Here is a 19,082-nt window from a genome sequence, read left to right as displayed (position 1 = left end):
CTTTGTTACATGTGTTTTGATGAGTTGGAAAGCCAGTTCAGCTTTACTTCTTCTATGTTCCAATGCTTTCCTCTTGAGTGCATTAAAGCTGACCCATTCTCCAAGATATTTAAGTTCTTTGACGATTTTTATTTTTCGTTCTCCCACCTTAATCTGTTCCGTTAGATTTTTTTATCTGGGTATTTTCAAAGGAGATTTCCAGACATATTCTGACAGCTTGTTTTTGTAGTTTGAGGGTCTGTTATATGGCTTCTCGGCTAGATCGGCCACATCACAGCAAGGCTAAAAAATCGACTCTGAAGCCTTTATTTTCTGTTCCCAGTCGGATTCGATTATGGATCTTCGTGTTCCATTCTCTGACTACATTTTCCAGGGCGCAGCTATATAGCAATAGTGGAATAAAATCTTCTTGCCGTACACCAGTTTTTATATTAGAAGGGTCGGAGAGTTCTGTCATGAAATTTTACATTGGAGTGTGTGTTCGTAAGGGTCTGTGATGTCTGTCACTAAGTTATGGATTACAGTTTTTACTAGTTCTCTGGTTAGTCCAATGTTGACACTGCTGTTTTCTAGCTTCCCTTTGGAGAAAAAGTCTTTGGTTCAATAATTAAATTTTCTGTGGAATCCCAATCTGTTCCTGAATTAATTTTTTATTCCAGCACATTCATCAATAGATTTTTATCATATTGCTTATTTGAGTGACTGCTAAGTTCACCAATCCTGGGTATAATTTGTAAATCTGATTTTGTTGGTTGTGTTTGCGACGTGTCGTATCGCGTTTGTGTGGTGTGTCGCGTTGTGTTTCAGTTATCTTTAGATACGCTTCTAATTAAAATGTAAGATAAAGTTACTGTCGTTTACCCTTGAATTAAAAACTGATATTTTTTCCAGAAAACCACATTAATACTCAGACACAATTACGACGCCAACAACACTCCGATGGCACGTCAATTAAACTATTTATGGGCAAAAGCGCAAAAGGTTTGAGTAAATTACTTCTACACAACATCAGAGTAATAAATTTCAGCTGAGCATGAACTGTTAAAGTTCTCAGCGATTTCCCTCGGAAAAGGATTCCTTTGTATGTAAAGAACGATTAGACTGTTGCTAATATTCACTTTGCCACCACTGCGTTTTTAAATAATATTCCGTGATCGCTGTGTTGGCGAATATGGTAAGCTGAGCTTACTCGGCAGCGTATGTCCGATACGACCACTATTTTTACAGAAAACGAGAAATTTTGTTATGAAACATTTACGTTTATCCTTGGATAAAGACTGAATGAACTTTTTCGTAAGTAAAGGAGGCTCGAAGATCCGTAATTGACAAAATTAGTCAGGCCGACAGTAGAGGACTGAAGCTATGTGGAACTATCTCAACTATCTCAGGCGAGAGCACTATGTTAGAAATGAAATAATTTCTTTATAATCGACATATATATTACTGCATTCTGAAAGCGTTTAAGTAAATAATCCATAAAACTATTGTTAGCAGACCTGTGTTCTAATAAGAGGCACTACAATCACGTTCGCCTAATACAGCGGTAATCTTAAGAGAGCAAGAGTCAGTCTTTGTGCGCTGTACAAAAGAAGGAAAGAATAGTAATTATTAACGTCTTTTGTCTTATGTGGACAGTATGTCGTGGCATTCGGCCGCGATCGTAAACAAACAATAACTTCAAGACCGCCCGAGGAGAGGGGAGCGGTGTGTGGGAATAAGCCCCGCATTCCTTTCGAAGGGCTGCCATGCTACGTCCGCTTTCTGTGCATCCATGAAAGAAGAACTGACGAGTGTTAACTGCTGTGCAAGAGCATGAGAGCAAGTGAACACCCTAACTTTTGACGTCCTTTGGAGTTATTGGTTGTTTTTATTTGAATGCAGTTAAAAGTAATGTAGATGCGGTAATCTCAAATATACGGCGCTAAATGTACCGAGCTATGCTACATTGCTACTCCCCTACATTCCTCGAAACTTGGCATCAATGTCGCGAGCACACCTTCAGTTGTGACGCTTTAAGAAGATTTTGGGCTTGCGCAAATGGAGTGCCATAATTGCTTATGTGACAAATCGGTACGGATTTGATGAAAATCGTGCGTAGTTCACGATGCGCACATGTAGCCCTTCAACTACAAGTTTACGCCAGTGGCACCATCTGGTAACACATTGCAGTAGACCTTTATCCCTGTCTGCTTCACATAAATCCCACTAGATGGTAGCACAGACCACAGATATGCTAATTCACTCACTATATAGTAAAAGTCTGACCGCACATCAATATGTTTTATAGTTATCCAGACAGAAAAACCTATTTTGTGGGATTATGAATGAGATATAATATATTAAGTTTCTCACAGAGTAATTCATTTGAGGTGCTGAGAAACAAAAGTACATCATCGTCGGTTGTGAGACTGTAGCATTTATTCGTGCAACTTATATCTGATGGATCAAGTTTATGTGTCCCATTGGCCAACACTGCGCACACAAACACTCATGAAAAGATGTGTCACTGGTTTATTAGACATTCTGTTAAATATGGGATCAACGATGGGTGCTTTTGGGCCATATGGTTCTCAGCGCCTCATTACTATAATAGTCAAGTGGTCATGTTGGTAGACAATAGTACATGAACTTAATCATTTCCACAAATGGCAGTTTGTGTTCGGAGGTGATTCTTTATTTTGCTGGAATCCGCTTCCATGTGTAGAGTCAACATAACTCAGTTGAATGTGTTTTAAGTGCTAACAGAAAAGAAAATTACCAGTAAAAATTAGCCGCAAAGAAATTATGGCCTCCTAGACAAGATTCATAGATGACAAAAAGACGAAATCAAACAAGCATGACTACAAGCAAACAAAGAGGTGTACAATAAGTATAATTTGTTGTGTGGGTGCGACGTAAGAATGTCTGATATTCAGCCCGCAAGTTAATTCGTGTTAGCGAAAAAGTAGAAAAGCATACAAAGTCCCACTTATACAAAAACGGGAAAAGGAGAGTAAGGAAGGCTTACAAGTTATTTTGTTCTTGCCCTAAACTGTATTGAATTATATACAAAATAACGAAATTCCTCAAAAACAATTCTTTATTTTTTCAGAGAAGTTATGTGTATTATTATTATTATTATTATTATTATTATTATTATTACTATTATTATTGTTAGTTCCAGTGGCTTCAGCTGTATAAATACGTTGATAAGTATAACTGTTGTACAGCATATGCTGTTTATTTCAAACTCTCATATATATCTGAATCTAAAAACATATGAACACCCAGAATATATGTTCACGAGCCGCAACTGGCATAGACGTACGGTCATAGAGATCGCTGATTGGTTTTGCTGTGGTGAGAGAGATATTCGAATCCTTTTATGCACCAGTGCGACCTATATTGTAAAACGTAAGCTTCCTCTGCCGAAAATGTCATAATTAATAAAATAATGCAGGCTATTATGGCCTAGTCTAATTTGTTTCACGTTGAAACCTAACGTTTCTTCCCCACATTACGACGACATTTTCATGTTGGTCGTAGGTTCTTTGACTGTCTGATTCACACGCGGGACTCGCTACCGACTGCAGTAAAATTTCGTTTACGCATGCTACCACGCAACGGCTTGACGTCACATGCACTGAATGTCCAAGCGCAAGTGTCCCTTGTTGGCTGCCATCTTCCGCTGTTGCTGTCACTCGATGTTGGAAGACTAGTACACGTCTCATTCACCATCTGAATCCAGATGTCATTCAGTTCCAAGCTCTTCTCCTTCCTACTCAATTTCCTGGGGCGTTTAACAGTCACAATGACCTGTTTACATTGCCTTTCACGGCAGTCGAATGATGCTGCCACTACTTGAGTCCTATCAAAATAAATGTGGTGGTCTCCTGGCTGTCAAGCATGTTCCGCAACAGCTGATATGTCGCACATCTGTGGGCACATCTCCCGGACTGATGGCAAAATTTCCACCCAAGACAAGTTCAGATCTCTCAACGTTACAAATATTCAGATAAAATGATAACAATGCAGGTAGCGTCTAAGTGGCGTATAGTGAGATTAAATTGCAAATTACAAAATATCTCCTAGTCGTTGTCAACATACGCTTCCTATTAGTATCGTACACTTAGACGCTTTCCGCATGGTTATCGGCTTATATGGACATTGGTTGTTTGACGATGAGGAATCTGTGCTTCCCAAGGGTGGAAATTTTTGTATTAATCATCGAGTTGAGCCTGCTGAGGAAATTACAGCCAGTATGAAGCAGGTAAGCGTAGTGTGGACACGTTTACAGCAGGAGAAATCCATATAGAAGTTGTAAGAGTGCTGGCTCGCGCGAAGCCTCCAAAAAGTAGTAAAACTGTGGGTGAGAGGAATGCTAAGAACGCCTGAATTAAGACGATAGTATTGTCATTCTCTGCGCTAGCAAGGTGAATGTCACGGAGTGTGAAAGAAAGACTGATGACTGATTAGATCCGGTGGCACTTAAGAAACTGAATGAGGACCTCAGTGACAAACTTCTTAGAACTTTTTCTCAATTGGGAAAAAAGAACTCAGTGAAACAGAGAGATCAGAAGAGTCTGTTCAGTTCAGCTGCACAATCACCAAGACTGTATGGGTTGCCGATGGTACATTAAGAACTTCTTCATCTGAGACCTAAAGTTACAGCCATTGGTTCGCCAGTCTATTAGACTCCCAAGTTTTCTACAACATCTTTACAACCGTATGTAGGCCGATCGGATTCCTGTATCAAGAACTCGGCTCACTTTATCATTGAATTAAACGGCGTAGTAGTATAACATGAAGACATATCAGTTAATCTTTTTGTAGTATCGCCATTTACTGTGGTTCTCTCAGTTAGGTATTGCAACAGCTCAAGCAGATTTTTCATCGAGATATTGCAGAACAGTTTCAACACTGCCTAACGAACACATATTTCACACGGAACAATGACTCTATAAATAGATGGATGACGTGAATGTAGGGAGCCGGTTAAAGTCAGCTAAGGTGAATTTCTTCATGAAAAAGTTCCTGTAAACTACCAACAAGAAATGAATTTATCCCTCCGTTGCGTAGATGATACGTTTCTTTTGTGGATGCATCACAGAGAGGAACTAGATTGTTTTCACAAGCATCTGAACGGGAATAATCCGAAGATTAAATTTACCATAGTGGAGGAAGCAGGCGGAAGTTTAAATTTTCTTGATGTGCTAGTTTTCAAGAAAGTTTACCGAAAACCTACGTACACAGACCCTAGCGTGCACCGGAATTCGAACCAACACCTACAACTCAAATAAGACATTACAAAATCATTGGATGATAGAGCAAGGAACGTATGCGAACCAGAGCTGCTACATGCTGTCTTAAAGCACCTCATCAGTGCATTGTTCAAGAATGGTCATTAATGCGCTGAGGTAAAAAGATCGTTATGAGCGCCGCCCAAGAATCGTAGCTATGCCCAAGAGTGTGTGAAGTCTAAAATATTCGTTCCTTTCATGAAGGACGATATTGATCGCATACGGAAAATTTTTAGGAAGCAGAACGTGACGATAATCAACGAACTCACCCGGAAAATAAAGGACGATCTAAAGTTGGCCATGGAGGCTAGCAAACAGCAGAAAAAGCAGAAACTTATAGCAATCCCCGTAGTTTTGGTGAGGTGTACGTGGGTACTACAAAAAATACATTCAAAAAACGACTAGAAGAGGAAAAGGACTATTGTAGGAGATCAGCTGTAGCGGCCACATGCTATGCAAGTTGGAGACCACCACATTCGTTTTAATGTGACTCAACTACTGGCAAGCGGATTCAATGATAAGCTACGTAGAGGCCATACATATTGTTCAACACCCCATGAATTACAGCAGGAAGGTGTAGGACGTAAAACTGAATGACATTTGGATTCCGGTGTTGAATAAGATATGTACTAGTCTTCCAACATGTGATAGCAACGATGAACGATGCAACGGCCAATTATGCTCCGGTATTCAAAGCATGTGATGTCACACAACTGCTCAGAAGCGCACGTAAACGCAGTTTTACTCCAGTCAGTAGCGAGCAAGGGTGTGAATCAGACACTCTAAGACGATACGATCCCCCTAGAAAATGTCAAATGTTGTCAGAATATTGGGTTTTAATGTGAAATCCATTCGACCACTGCAGCATAGCACAAAATATTTTATTAATAGTGCGACCTTTAACCTACAACCAGACCAGAGAAAATACATATTTTGGCAGGAAAAACGAATAACTGAAAATATGAATTATTAATGTAACAATTACGACGTGAATTGCTTTCTAATCCATAGTACCACAGAAAAACAAAACAGTATACTTCCGGATTAAATACAATGAAAATTGAATGTAAAAGAGGAAACACCTGTGTAACATAAATAAATTTAGACAGCAATGAGACAGAAGCGTTTCAATACATATAAAGAATGTGTAATATACCAAATCTCCAGGTCACTAACAGGCTTGAACTTTTCTGCTTTTCAGAAAACAGAGATCTTAAGTTCGTTATGGCATATCTGAAAACGTCTGCTTAGAAAGCCAAATGAAAATCAGATTAATAAATACCGGGGTCGTCAACGAGGGAAACTGATCTCCAGGACCGAAAATTGTTAAAATCGCTGAAAAAATCCCAAGATTATGGTAAGGTACAAAACCAGCTGTTGTAGACTGCAGTGGCAGAAACCTTCTGACTGACTTGAAAGTATACAAAGCCTGCAAGATAAAAACTGAATGAAACCATAATTAGTATAAGAGGAGTCATGTGTGAAGCGTTCAATTAATTTGAAAGTAATACAGAAAATATTAATAATAATTGTTGTGATGTTAAATCAGTAACAGGATGGAAACCATCTGTTCAGGAAGCGTGTGGCCATAGTGATTTCGTAACGGAGTATGACAGAGAGAAGGCCGAAATACTAAACGAGTTTATCCGTAACTGTTTCATGAGAACTTTAGCTTCCAACTGTTGTAATCGAATATGACGAGCAACTATGTTTGCCATCATAAAATCAGCCAAGGATATGTTTGAGACAACTGTCACTTCTTCATGAAGTTTCCCATATTCTGAGGTGGTGGTTATGGTCGGAGATGGTTCCCCAGCTCAAATGACCATGAGAAAAGCATGCTGCAGTGACAATTTGCATGACAAGTGCCATCTCCTACGGATGGTCCACATACAAAATGACCCATTCTGAGGTGCTGATTGGGTTGCGAAAGGGTAGTGTAGAAGAGAGGCAGGGCCAGTACGAGCCCATATAACGTTCTTATCTCAACATTCTGTGATATGATAAGACATACCGAGTATCAAGTTACACCCGACGCTGTTGTGCAGTTTTTCTTCTTGGCCAGGATGTAACGAGATACCAGTCACCCAATCATCCAAAGCTGTAGGGCAACTGTATATGGTACAGTAGAGATCGGTACGTAACCCTGATACCCTTCCCATGCATTTTGTGCACTTTCGTGGCAAAAGTAGTGGGAAATTGAAGATCACGTCCCTCTTTCGTTGGACTAATAGGAATCAAGCACCCCCTCCCCCTCCTCCTCCCACTCCTATTGTTATCAGAACGAATGCATGGTCCTCTTCACTCCATTGTGAACGTTGTATTGAGAGAGGCCATGGAACCACCAAAGAATTATCCCACTTCAAAAAAGGCAGCAAATTTACCGTTATTGTTAACTTTTTTTACTAAATTTATTAGTTCATCGTCAGTATTACCTCCTACTGTTGTCTCTACAGGCACTCAAACCATTTTAGTACACTCTGTCGTACTGTGTATGTTTCTAGCTTACACGCTTTATAATTTGAATCCACTGTCTGGATCCGGAGAGGACCCCCTGTCTTACAGAAGTAACATTTGAATCGCTGGACTGATGACCTCACTGTTTAGTTCCACAGACCCCTCAATCAATAAATCAATCAGTCAACTCTTCGTCATATTAAAATTGTTATTTCTTAGGTAACTACGATGTTCAAAAGGTACTATGTGTGTGAAACGCTGGTGCAGTGTAAGAGACGGCACGATAGCAATAATCGATTCAGGTCAAACAAATAAATAAGCAAAATTTAAAAAGTAATATAAAACACCGAGACATTAAGGTATAGTTCCGTTATCATAATTTCACAATGACATGGCATATTCTGCAAAAATGGTGGCAGATATTAGTTCTCTAGGTGAATTGTATGACAGTGCTATCGTACTTAAAAATGTTTAATAATATTACGATAATTAATGATCCAAAATAGCCACTTTCTAGTTTCATATCTTAATTTATCACAATTAGAAGTAAAGTACTGGGTATTTTCTGTAAGTACTTCACCTCACATTGCTATTTATAATTTTATCCCATTTTTTAACAATTACCCGTCCTAGGTACGGGACTGAGCTGCTACCACAGAGCAATAACTAAATCATTACTACAAGAAACAAGTCCCTGCACGATTAATGTGTGGTGTCATAGTTCGTTAAAAACAATGGTATAAACACTTCACCTGTCATTGCTACTTATGTTTTTTATCTAAGAAGTGGCCGAGCGGTTCTTGGCACTACAGTCGGGAACCCCGCGACCGCAACGGTCGCAGGTTCGAATCCTGCCTCGGGGTTGGATGTGTGTGATGTCCTTAGGTTAGTTAGGTTTAAGTAGTTCTATGTTCTAGGGCTCTGATGACCTCTGAAGTTAGGTGCCATAGTGCTCCCGTCGAGCTATACAGTCAACATTCACGTAAAGAAGTTCGTGGAGAACGAGACACTCTCTATGGATGTGGGATCCATATGGCTGGCAAACTGTATAAAATTGGCCATATAATTCTTCAAACATTTGGTAACTAATCTTTACTGGCGCCCCGAAATCCCAGGTCTTTCAAGGATATCCGTAACTTCCGATGTCCCTGGACAGTTCAAAATATCCTTTTATATCATGTATCAAAACGAAAAATAAGGGTTCGGAGTGAAACCGGCTGCTGGCGCTCTTGCCAATGACGCAACCCACTAAATCTTCGAGCTGTGTTTGGTGCACAAAAGTCTCCCCAGCACCCATTGTGTCCAGACATAGAAATTCAGATACTAAAGATTAAACAGCAGCTCTCGCAACTGTCGAGAATTAAACACACAAGTATTTCAATACCTTTTTACAAGAATCGTGCAACTAACATTGCTTTGTGTATTATCTCCATAACACTGGGCCAGGTTCTTGTCAGCTTATGAACAGAGAGTGTAATTTAGTTGTAGGCTTGGGTATTTGACTCAACGGCACTGCAGCAGTGATAACAACGGTTTCCGTCAGATCGACGAAGGAAGCGCTATCGATCTTGTAGCTCTTGAATGGGTGACCATCTGGGTCTACCGTGCGCTGTTGGACAGAGAGGTGCGCTCAGCCTTTATGAAGCCAACTGAGGCAGTACTTGACTGAGAAGGGGCGGCTCCAGGAGAGCGGTGTGCTGACCACATGCCACTCCATATGCGCATCCAAAGACGCCTATCAGCTGAGGATGAGACTTCACTACCGCTCGGTACCGAGAGGCCTTCCGAAGCCTGTTTGGATGAAGAGTTTTGGGTAGCTCAATCTTTCTGAGTTTGAAGATGTCTCCTGGTGTTATGGGGAGCTGGAAAGTCACGCTGGCAGCGTCATTACATAGAATTAGTTACAAGTTATAATCAAGTTTCCAAAGGGAAAATAAATGCCGGCAGCAGCGAACGAAAGGAACAATACTTCGGAAGAGAGTGGCAGCTCGGGGCCACGTGACGTAAGCCGGTCTGAGAGCGTATATTAGGCTGGTAGTAAAATCATCAGGGTTTCTACGACTGGGTGCTGGTTTGACCTTGAGAGAACGTACTTCTTTCTTTTCTTGCTGGGGGAAAACATGAGGCTGAGGAATATTTCACTTCCTAAGTTTAGATCATAGATTAAGGCAAGTAAAGTTAACAAAACGATTAGGACGATTGTGAACAATATGACTAAATAAAGTACTGAATAAAAAATTTAAAGAATTATACGATATGCAGCTAATTTGAAAAATAGTTTAGAATTAATACAGTTTTTAAATAATGTTAAAATTCCCCAGCATTCATGTCTTGCTTCAGTGGATATTATCAATTTATATACTAACGTGCCCACTGCAGAGACAATTGAGATTATTAAGGGAAATCTTATAAAGCTTAAAATGCAGCACCTGGGGAGATGACCAGATTACGTGAACGTCTACAAGTGTCATTGCAGTTTAATTACTTTCAATTTAATGGGAAAATTTATCATCAGAAAAAATGGTTGGCAATGGACAACTATTTAACTCGAATACTTACTCGTATTTTTGTAAATCGTAATGAAATTGCCTTCTTTGAACAACATAAAGAAATAGCACAGAAATTAGTGCGGTCTAAGAGATATGTAGATGATATTGTATTTATGATAAACGGCAAAGAATAAGACACGACAGCTATCAGAGGTATTACTAAAATGTACGAAAATATTCAGTTTACTTTAGACCTTGAAAATAACAATGCATTGAATTTCTTCGACCTAACTATAAAAAAGCGGGCGATTCCCATTCTTACAACATCCATAGGAAACCATGTTGTGATCATAAATGAAACATCTTGTCATCCCACAAATTATAAAATTCCATGACTTACAGGTTATTAAGAACATTACTTCTAGAAGAAGAGGTCAAAAAAGAGATACTAATTTTAAAACAGATTGCCATTGCACATGCTTAGTTTTGTAGCTAAAATACATAATAAGAATAAAGTAGAATGAAAGAGGCCAATAAACAGAAGAAAAATATTCTCATGTTTCATTGAACTATGGAGGCTAAGTAAGTGACAGTTTAGGAAACATAATATTAAAATAGCTTTTGAGACAGATAACTTGTTAAAACCCAAATTAAGAGATAATATCAGCAGTAATGCAGAGAAATATGCAGGTTTGGAGGTCTATAAAATAAGATGTGATTCTTTGTGTATGAGACAAAGAGGTAAAACTTTGAAACTAGGTTTAGAGAGCATTTGTAAGGACAAAATAACACTGTTTTTGGATTGCATTAAAAATGTATTAAACAGATGGTAGATGACATCCAGCAAAGGATAGATACATTACACAGAGAAAAAAGGGATCCTGATTGGTCTTACTAGAAATTATTAATATATGCAGTTTGCACAAAATCGCCTAACAAATGAACAAGATGAACTTAAGTATAAGAATATTTTTAGTGTTTTTGAAGAAGTTATATTGTCTTATGCATCAAACTTTGATTTATTTTAATATGCAATATGCATAACTGAACTTTCCTGATTATTGGTAATTTAAGGAAAGTTTGTGGTCTGAATCTGAAGTTGTTGTTTCTTATTAATGTTACCACTAGTATGCTTACATATTACTCTGCATTTCGTAAATACTGCATTTCTGCATGTCAGGGCTTATATGTTATGCTACTGTGTTGGTATAATGTATGTCTCGTCATATGTGTAGTACTCACTGTTACAGAACCGTTGTCTTCGGTTTAACATCACTACTAACCACACAGTTACTTGCTCGAACAGAAAGATACCTTCTATCACATTACTTATAATTTTAGAAGAGTATACTAAATTATATAACTGTAGTTCAGCCGTTTACGCTGATTTACATGCAACAACATAGACCTCAAATTACTAATAACGTACACATGCAATAGGATAGACCTAGAGCAACACCACTTTAGTGTTGTTTTCATGACCTAGTACATTTATGTTGATAATGTCATTTTCTGTTTTAACACGGTTCTGTTTTAAGAATCAATATCTTATTACATTTCTAGTTACACCTGTTATTAAAGCGTTGGCTTCGCTTTTATTGTCACTGCTATTGTATTTAATTTTTGAGCTTGAAGTTGTTCCATAAATAGGGACACATGTATTTTTTTGTTACCTATAATTTTGGAAATTATATTACAGTAGGTGACAATGGTTCCTTCCTCACTTCTTATTATTTGTAAGAATATCTGGATTGCTTACCATGTTTGTAAATGTTAATGGTACATGATGTCATTTTGGCACCGCCATATACTATGTTGCACAATGTACTTACGGTGTGGCATAAACCTTGAGCAGTGTACCATTTGAATTATTATTTGATGTTTGTCCTACACTGTTTGGTTGTCTTCCTTTTTAGTATTTGTGTGCTATGATTTTACTTCGACTTTGTTCTCTATTATGAATCAATAGCTTATCACACATTCTGTAGTCACTGTTACACATAGTTTGTCCAACCTTATAAGACACACTGGTTTTCTGCCTTATAAGTTTAATTGTGATGTTACTTGTTTATCCTACTGTATAAGATACTGGTGGTATGCTTCGTGTCTAAGTGTTTCTATGACATGTCAGTTTGATGCAGTTCTTTATTATGAATCAATATTTTATTATATATTCAGTAATCATTGTTAGAGCCATTGTATATGCTTACATGCCTTTGTAATTATTTGTAGAAATAAGAAGATGCATATTGTCAAATAACCTATAATTTTTGAGAGTATATTATGCGATGCAATAAGCAGTTAAAGAGACCTCTAACTACTTACAATGCACACATGCAGTATCATGGACCTAATGCTGCCTACTGCATTTTTTTGTATTTACTTGTTATTATACATGAAATGAGGGATGTCTACCTCATTTGTGAATATTGTCATTATATGGTGTCACTTAGACTCATTACTATGTGCAGAATTACATATGCACTGCCCTAGATCTTGAGCTCCCTACCACATTAATTTTTGTTCTTACATACTTTTTATTGTTATAAAGTATACAAGTTGTCTGCTCTGTTTTATATTCTGTGTAATACAGTGTCACAGTGACACTCATCTATACTGACTGCACATTTGTTGCACCTTAGGTCAGACACAAAAGAATCATGTATGAATCACTTGTTAAACCCCGTCCCCCGAATCCTTCCTTTTCCACTTTCTATAATGATTGTACTTTTGTATTGCCACAGTGCATTACAGATGTAATAAATGTGTACCGATTGTTTATTCTGTGTATAAGTATGTAATAGTGAGTAATAGACAGCACTCTAATGGTTAGCATACGATTATCACTTTATACTACATTTACGACAGTATTTAGGTTGCCCTAGTGCTGCACTGTGAGGAAATGTCACTGTGGTACTGTCATGTGCTTGTTATAGATCTTTCCAGTTTAGTGAAAGACAGAAAACCGAATATGAATCAATCCTTCCCGCCCTACTACATGTGGTGGTCGTACTTTGTATAAACACAGTACGTTACAGATTTAATTAATTTGTATTAATTTCTTAATCAGTATATATCTATGTAATTATGAGTAACAGATGGTATCATAATAGTGAGTACAGATTTATTGCTTTATACTGTATTTATAAAAATATTTAGGTTGCCATAATGCTGCACTGTAAGGAAATTAATTGCCGTTAGCTGTTACAATTCGTCTGCTACGATCACACTCTCTGTCAACCATCTTTAAAGCTTGTACATAATGAATGACTTCTTTTGGTTAGTGTTTACGTTTTAGCAAGAGACATGTTCATAGAAATTTTACAGTGGCGCCTTCTAGCGGTTGTTATTGTAAACTCTATGTAGACCCTTCTGTCTTCTGTTTTTGTATGCTACACGTATGCACTCTAATGATTTGATGTGCAACCAGGCAGCCGAAGTAATGTCATGCTTGCAGAATAGACTTGTGTTATATATAAAGTCTTCACGGGTTGTCAGCCAAGTAGCATCGTCGTCTCGTAGCAACGTTTCGATGAAATGCGTCTCCATCATCTTCGCCTTCCATCGAAACGTTGCTACGAGACGACGATGCTACTCGGCTGACAACCCATGAAGACTTCATATATGAAATTCGGCGAGAAAGCCTGCACTCGCATATAGTCTAGTGTTATCCCCAGATGGGTGTGCACGTCTTTGTAAGATTTAATTAGGAGAACACAGTACGATAGCTTGCTGTGTTCTTGTTTGGTCTTCATGTACGTTATAAGACCAAGGTGAGTCAATGATAACTTCTTAACTCAAGGCAGCTTCCACCATGATTTTAGTCAACTGCATTTTTTTTTAATTTTTAGACGTGTGAGACCTTGTCTGCAAAATGATCATTGCATCATTGCAGGACGTAATGAAAAACTGTATGTTATGTTCCATCCCGATGCAGTTTTTATCTACACTGCATTAAAGCGTGAAATGAGTGACCATCCAAACACTGTCATGACGTCTTGTCATCCTTTCTTCTGAATTTGCTTCAGTTTACTGGCTTTAGTCTATTTTTCTTAGTATTTGAAATAAGCTTGGTTGCAGTCGTTGATGCAATTTTCCATGTTTGTGATTACATTTGAAAATGACGACTCAGCACATCGAATTAGCTACGTAACCATTTAAAAATTTCATTGGCTTAATGACTGTGGCTTGACGACCGTTTGTGGTGTCAAATAAACATTTTAAATTTACTTCAGTCACGCTACTTGGTGAAAGTTACGTCGAAATACAAAAACAAATCCATCACACGATCGAGTTCGTTCATATCGTTCGGGATTTAGGTTGCAAGGTGTCATCTGGTGGATCACACAATATCACTGGACAGAGTGTAGGCCTCTCGGCTGAACTTGATGTGAATTACAGCAAGTCCGATATGCAACTGGGATAACTACAGTGCAGCCACGGTGAACCTCACAGTATCTACTTCCAGGGCTGCTGTACCAAGGATAACTGGAAAATCTTTTATGTCTTAATGAATGCAGTGTGGTTTCGGTTCACACGCTGGCTTCTTTTTTCCACACATATAAAACTAATATGGAAAAAGTGATGGCGAGTGTTTTGGAGTTCCTTATTCCTACAGGTAAGATGCAGAATGTATCGAAACTCGTACAGAAGTTAAGTAATGACAACGGTTGACGTAAGAGAATAATTAGAGAGAAACGATTGAGAACAGGACGTAGAAAAAGTATGAAAATCACTTCGCCTACGTTTCCCATCGTGATACGAAAGAAGGAACGACAGGACTATAAAACTGAATGTCACGCACAAGTATTACCCAAGTATTTGAGTCGTATGATTAGTCGCGTTGATCTGTGTCATTCAGCTCAGACTCGATAGCGGCGGTGCCTGGATTACTTTCTGTTTCCCGTTGGAAAAATTTTGTCCCAAACCGTTTATTTTTGGGCTGATGGCATAATTTCCTAATTTTTGTTGCAGTCTGTTCTGTCCGATTTAGATGCTCACCCATCCATTTGTCGTTATATTTCAGTGTTTTTGAGATGATTTATAGTTTACATCAAGAAATATGGGGCAACTGCTTCACGAAAATGTTCAGTGGCCAACTTTCATTCTGATACGAGAGTTTGCTGTGAATCCTAAGAGTTTCAATTTGCGACATATCTTATTTGTCAAGCTTCACAGGGAAATTCGCTCCTGAAATGGAATCATATGTTAGCACTGGTTCTGCTCAAATGTATTTGAATTGCGTCTCGTGTGGTTTGTGTGTAAGTCATCCAACGCGAATTTCTTGTAGTTTCTCTGATTTATTTTCAGTGCTGCAGGTGATTACTGGAGAACGCTACTCTACATGGTAGTCAGAACAGATGCATATTAATCCGATGATTATGCAAATATCACGAACCCGTTATTAGGACTGAGACAGACTTTATAGTTTTCAACTCAGTTTTATTACAGTGTATGACATTTCAATAACCATGTTTAAACTTGAATGTATTTGATGAAAATCAATACGTTGGGCTGGGCCTAGGGACTGCCAGCAACTACTGCACCTGTTTTTACTAACCATGAAATATCTTAAACTTGTTTTCGTTCATAGATAACAAAGAGTGTGGATGTTTCAACTTGAAATATCTTAGCGTAAAGTTATATAGTTGGCGTTAATCGAAGTCACTTCCTAAGCGATTGTTAATGAAGCATCATCAAACACTAGAAATCGAACATTTTCATGAGCAACGAGGTGATTGAAACTGAAATGACGAGGTGGAAATGATTTGCCTCATTGGGGTTTGAACTTGGAACTTACCGTCATCGCCTCCTAGCCATGAATATACTTTAAATATCAGTTCAGAGTGGCAGCGAGATGCTATTTATTGCACCAGTAGCGAGATATGAACGTGAGTGATCCGGAAACAACGTTCTGCAAGGTTTTGTGCTTATTGGGAATCAAACCGTGTACATATCATCATTGTTGATTTCACACGAAAAGACGTAAACTAATGTATTGTTTTTCACCATTATCTAGGAGTGGCATATTTGAACCTGGAATTATTTCTTGAAAAGTTCTGTGCCTGACTGGAAGTGATACATCCATTGTTGTTGTTGATATTGCACGGAGAGACACTGAAAATCATAATCATCTTTCAACTGTAGTTCCCTCTGTGCATGCTACAGCTTGATATGACATGAAAACTTTTGTGCCAGACCAGGATTCCAACAAAGTAATGTGTATTTTCTGGTTACCTTGAGGAGTTTGAAAATTGGGAGGAACAGTTTAATGATATGGGGAAATAGCGTAATGGTGAAACTGTATCGCTCCGAAAGAAACGCATCCCACAAAAGGCAATATCTCAGTCCAAATTCCAGTCCAGCACCAACATTGTCATCAATTTCAAATATAGTTGGAAATAATTGCCCTGATTGTTTACTGCAAAATCGAAATTTCTGATGTAAGGAAGGTTGCTTATGATAAATTGGATTTATCTGTCATGGTTCAACCTACACAGACTCTCCTCCACTCGGTATTAAAGGTGCTCGTTTTTTTGTTTTGTATATTTGGTACCACAGAGCAACCTTACGTCGTCCATTTGCCATTGCCATAGATGAAGAGAATAAATCGCTACTTGTTAGAAATGGTTGTCTGAAGTGTGAATTGAATCCTGAAGGGTACAAAGCTAGGATCATTCCAACATAACTCTGAATAAACATGCAGCTGGCTTACGATCATAATGCGGGATTCTCCTAACTGGATGAGTATTCTGAATCCCTGGAGGTGAATTAAAGCGTGTTCATAACCTTCATTTCCGTGTTCTGCTACATCGTCACTCATCAACTGCCTTGGCTAACCAACTTTCTAATTACCGAAATAGATACACACAATGGTCTGTACGAACTGGTAGCATGGTAGAACGAGTAAATTTCCATAGGTTGTGGTGTAGTGGGTATTTATGGTCTAGTGGTAAATTTGATGTTGTGTAAACCCTAATGTGAAATATATTATTTTAGGATATATAGTATTTTAGTACATTTAGTAAATTATTTTAGTACATATAGTAAATATATTATTTTAGTACATGAATTTCGTGTCTTATTTTATATAGCTAAGCCATTGTGGTATTTTTTAAGCAGCATATGATGTGAAGAATATTGAAATATATAATTTTACCAAGGAAAATTTGCCTGAAAGACGAAGGTTGCTCCATAATTTCGTGAAGGTTTTGTTTACCACGTTGTCACGCAAAGCGCTTTAAGTACATTTATCGACTTTAATTGTCTATTCCACCTATCTGAATTCACGTGGTATCTTATTGTACGTTACAAAGATGCAGGTTGTAAGGATAGTTGTTTAAGCGTGAGAAAACGGAGTATGAAACGAACATGCTGCCGTTTTGACATTAAGCATTTTGTTTTCTTTGGGTTTAATAAAATGTTGCATACACCGCAGGTAGCTAGAAACTTTTGCACACCCTACTGGTTGAAGACATCGAAGAATTCACGTCAAAATAAAGTATTCTTCTTTCAAATAAAACAGCAGTGACGTGTATCATTCACCACATTCAGAATGACCAACGCGCTTTGATGACTAAAGTTTTTGTGATTTAGCAATGTGATCCAACAGATTATATTCAATGTCATAAGCTACTGACAGTTACTCTTCGCGAAACATCTGCACTCATCGGGAAATCTTGGGAAATACCATATCGACTACGAGTCATTGAAAGTGGATCCCTTTCCTCCTTTGATGATCTGAGACACTCTTTATCCATTTATAAATTCTCTTTACGCCGTGTTTGCTCAATGTACGGCCAGTTCCGTCCGCCACTCTGAGAACGTATGGCAGAAAGGCCGTGGCCGTCATTTCTTTTCTCAATGTCTGATATCGCTGAGTGTTCGATTCTGCGACACTTCTTCGTAACTGGTGGAGTACCCAATGCTTCTAAGAACACTTGCCAGGTCTTGTATCTCGCGTCTGAGGTGCTTTGGCTCACATACCGTCTTGCTCGCGTTTTGAGTGTACTAATCACACCTCTTTCCTAGCTCAGGTGTTGATTTGACAGCTTGTGCAGGTTTTGGTCCGTGTATGTCGGTTTTCGGTACACTCTGTGTCCTAAGTTTTCGCCACCCTTATTGACCAACACATATGGAAAGGGCAGCTCTTGGTCCTTTCTTACCAACATGATAAATTTTATAGTGGCGTGGAGGCTGCTCAAGTGTCTTAGGAAGTCATCGACCTATTCCTCACCGTGGATCCACTAGCGACGGTATCGTGAATGTATTTGTACCTGACCCTAGGTTTATAAGATCCAAGTTTCGGGGTCCGTATTTCGAAGTGTTGGCTACCACTGGCGATGTCTTCCAGCTGATCGTATAAATTGCCATGCCACATGAAATAGCTCATGGTAAGATGTTCATGAAGGAGTTTGGTGATCTCTTGAGGTAAAATGGATTCGACGTACCCCAGAGAGTTGTTGAGGGGCACTTTTAAAACAAAAAAACAATATCAAAGCTGAGCGTAGAAGTTGCCATTCCACATGAAATAGTTCTTGATATGTCCGCTTGATCAACCGATTCGTATTCCGTGTGATCTGCTGCGTCGGATCTACGCTTAGTTTTCGGTACGTCGTCGCGTCTTATAGGTCCCGGATCTTCTGCTCATAATCTTTGGTCTTCATTATGATAGTCACACTTCCCGTATCGGCAGACAGTACCAAAAATATGCTCTTGTTGACTTAAGACTCTTGATAGATAGCTTGTAACTCTTCTTCCTTCAGGTTTAAAGATGGTAGTTCTTCGGCGCAGTATCCTGGTGGTTTCAGTGCGTATTTCCTTAGATCTTCCACAAGGAAATGTCTGAAAGACCTCT

This window comes from Schistocerca serialis, chromosome 2 (genome assembly GCF_023864345.2).
Source record: "Schistocerca serialis cubense isolate TAMUIC-IGC-003099 chromosome 2, iqSchSeri2.2, whole genome shotgun sequence".
Classification (NCBI taxonomy): Eukaryota; Metazoa; Arthropoda; class Insecta; order Orthoptera; family Acrididae; genus Schistocerca; species Schistocerca serialis.
This window is presented reverse-complemented; position numbering follows the sequence as displayed.